This window comes from Callospermophilus lateralis, chromosome 13 (genome assembly GCF_048772815.1).
Source record: "Callospermophilus lateralis isolate mCalLat2 chromosome 13, mCalLat2.hap1, whole genome shotgun sequence".
NCBI lineage: Eukaryota > Metazoa > Chordata > Mammalia > Rodentia > Sciuridae > Callospermophilus > Callospermophilus lateralis.
Window position 1 is genome coordinate 57,155,050 of NC_135317.1, and position 3,382 is coordinate 57,158,431.

Consider the following 3,382-nt stretch of genomic DNA (forward strand, 5'->3'; position numbering starts at 1 on the left):
ATAGAGAAAGAAATGATAAAATAGTCTAACCAATTCAGTTTAAGTAGTGGGACATGAGGAATATTTTGAAAAATTAATCACATCTAAACATGCTCCATGTGAATATGTTCTTGGAACTCCCACTAACAGTCTTCCGCACTGATTAAGTAAAAAAAAAAAAAAAAAAAAGTTACATTAAAAAAAAAAACATTGATAACATCTTTAATTTTTTAAAGAGGCTGGAAAAGTTAAATTATAATAGACTAAAAATATTTACTCTATTTTCAGAGTTTGACTTCTATGAGAATACCCTAAACTTCCCTACCCAAGAGAGAGAAAAGTATATACAAAGCAGTAAATCATTATTTTTATCAAAATGATATAAGGCAATTTTTCCTTTCAATAAATGAAGAGAACATCCAAAAAGATATATTTACACAATTAAAAAGTAAATAATTTGAGAGAAGATAAACTCTATTATTACATTTAAATGATGGTTTTAAGTTGTCCAACAGCCTTCACGAAGGTTTTGTAGTTGATGGCAACGGAGATTTTCCTTTCATCTTAGCAGCCTTTTCAATTTTTACCATTTGTTAGTGTTTCTGGAGAAGAAGTAGATGGTCCTTGCAATGCTTTTAGAAACGGGTGGTCCATGGCCGTAACTGGAGAATTTAAAAATGCAACTGAAGGTACACTGATCCCACTGTCACCTAATGGCATGTAGCCTTCTGCCATTGAGCTGAAACCAGTTAATCTTCCCATTGCTGCATAAGGAACATCCTGTCCCACTGGTTTTCCTTGAGTCATTCTTTCTTGCTTTGTTTCCACGACTGTGTCATGGGCATATGCAGGCTGACCACAAGCACATGTGAAAGAGCTATGGAATCCTGAACACTTGGAACCTGTGGCTATGTATAATAGTGTAACTTACATGCATTGCATGTAAAACCAGGTGCAGGGCTGTGTTGATCAGCAAAGTGCTTGCACCTGCAGCAAATGGGCTGCATGCCATTCAAAGGCACAAAAAGGTAAGCCCTGCACTGGCAGCCAGTCACTCGGCAAAGATCAATGGGGCGCTGCTGTGGAATTGTTTCAAAGTCAGTTTTATGTTGCTTATCCCTATGTGTACAAAAACACAGTGTCTTTGGACCAATGAGTTTACAATCCATTCCTGTTGGTGATCGCCAGTTCACAAATAACCTGTTCTGTAAGTGCATAGGTAAAACTTTTTTTTTGTATTCTTCATATTCTTCAGGAGTAAAAAGTTTCCCTCCATCATCCTCACCAACAATTCAGACACCCAGGAGATTAGTTTTGAACAGCGAGTTTAAAAAGGACATCTGACTTTCTTTCTCTCTCCCATTTTTACATTTGTTAAAAAAAAAAAGATATGAACCAAATGTAACCACTTTATAGGAAATACAAAGGAAAAAAGGAAAATATTAGATGGCATACTGAGGATGTGGTCAATCAAATTCAGAATATAAATCTGAATTTGGGACAGAGGATGTGATTTCTTTTCTTTCGTCTTCTTTTCTTTTTCCCCAGTACAAATTGAACCCAGAGATGCTTTACCACTTGAGCTGCATCCCCATTCTTTTTTATTTTTTATTTTAAGATAATTCTCACTAAGTTGCCAAGGCTGGCTTTGAACTTGTGATCCTCCTTCTTCAGGCTCCTGAGTCACTGAGATTACAGGTGTGTACCACCACTCCTGGCTGTATAGTGATTAAAAAAAAAAAAAAAAACCAGAGTATCTTATTCTGTTTTCTGTTGCTATAACAAAATACTTGAGGCTGGGTACTTCATAAGGAAGAGAAAATTATTTAGCTCTTTCTTTAACAAATAAATGGCATGAAAATAAGTGAGGGTAGAAAAAAATTATAGATTAAAAGAGATTTACAAGATATATCAATACACATTTTGATCCTGATTTAAATGAAATAATTTTTATAAAGACATTTTGAAGCCGGGCATGGTGGTGCATGCCTATAATCCCAGTGGCTCTGGAGGCTGAGACAGGAGGATTGAGAGTTCAGAGCCAGTCTCAGCAATTCGAGGTGCTTGGCAACTCAGGGAGACCCTGTCTCTAGATAAAAACACAAAATAGGGCTGGGGATATGGTTCAGTGGTTGAGTAGTGCCCCTGAGTTCAATCCCTAGTACCAAAAAAAAAAAAAAAAAGACATTTTGAGACAAACATGAAATTCAAATGTGAACTAGGTATGAGATTATATTAAGGAATTATTGTTAATATTAATTGTGGTGATAGTTTGGGGCTTAAGATTCTTAAAACAAAAACTGTTGGGGATGCAAATCAAGTCAAGATAGCGCCTGGCGGATCCAACATGGCGGCGGGCAGAGAGGCTGCGCTTTTAATGCACTCCCAGTGATGGGGTCATAAAGTCGCAAGGATAACTCTTGGATTCTACCAACGGAGATTCTCCTAGCAAAATTCCACTGAAGAGAGACCGCCCGGGAGCTACTAGGATTTTTTTTGAAGCGTCTGTGTGACCCGGATGAGCGGGACCCTGCTACGAGACGCGGAGTTCCAGATCCACCAGCCACAGTCCGCGCACCGTGGGTACAGCTGCAGATCCGTCCACCTGGCCGCAGTCAAAGTGACTGGGTCCTGCTAGATGCCGAGACACAGCTTGGCAGGAAGAAGTCTTTAGCCAAACCCCCACGAGCCAGGAGCTGAGGCGAACCGGGCCGGACCAGTCCCACCCCTCCCCTCGGACACTCCGGCAAGGAGCCTGGGGCCCACCATAGCAGAGAGTTGACGTCATCGGAGTTCGGCCGGCGGAATTCCTTCCCAGCAGAATCCACTTTAGCAGGTGCGTGACTCCCCATACTGATACAGGCAGCCAGGAAACTTCACTGACTTCTCAGGGGTCATGTCCGTAGGGAAGCAGAGGGGATCCCAGCCCCCCAGCCCCCCATATCACCAGCGGTGACCCCCAAGGTCTTAGCCACCAGTTTACCACAGCACTGGGGCTTAAAAGGGACACGCGGTGGGACTGCAAGTGTAATTAGACCTCTGGAGAATCACTTCTGGGGAGCAGGACCTGGCTGGCAGGCTGACAGGAGGAAGGGGGTTAAGAGCTGGAGAAGTGAAATGGCTCTGGACTGACAAGTCTGAGAGACTCCCAGGAGACGCCCTACAGAGTTAGCTCTCGGCAGGTAGAGAGCAGACGCTCAGCTTGGAGGGCACAGCACCGCCTACTGGAAGAGAAGAAGGTGGATCTCTAAGACTTTAATTTTTTTTTGTTGTTGTTGTTGTTGCTGTTGTCGATATTTTTTCTCTCCTTCTTCTCTCCCTGTTCCTTTCTCCCCTTTTCCTTCTCTCTTTCTATCCCATTTCAAGTTTTATTGTTCTTTTCATTCCCCTCTAATCTATCTCT

General features: G+C 41.8%; 1 pseudogene; it reads right to left on the bottom strand.

The window, feature by feature from the left end:
- Positions 1–497: 497 nt before the first annotated feature.
- On the bottom strand, positions 498–1,265 carry LOC143379633 (protein FAM221A pseudogene; annotated as a pseudogene).
- Positions 1,266–3,382: the final 2,117 nt, after the last annotated feature.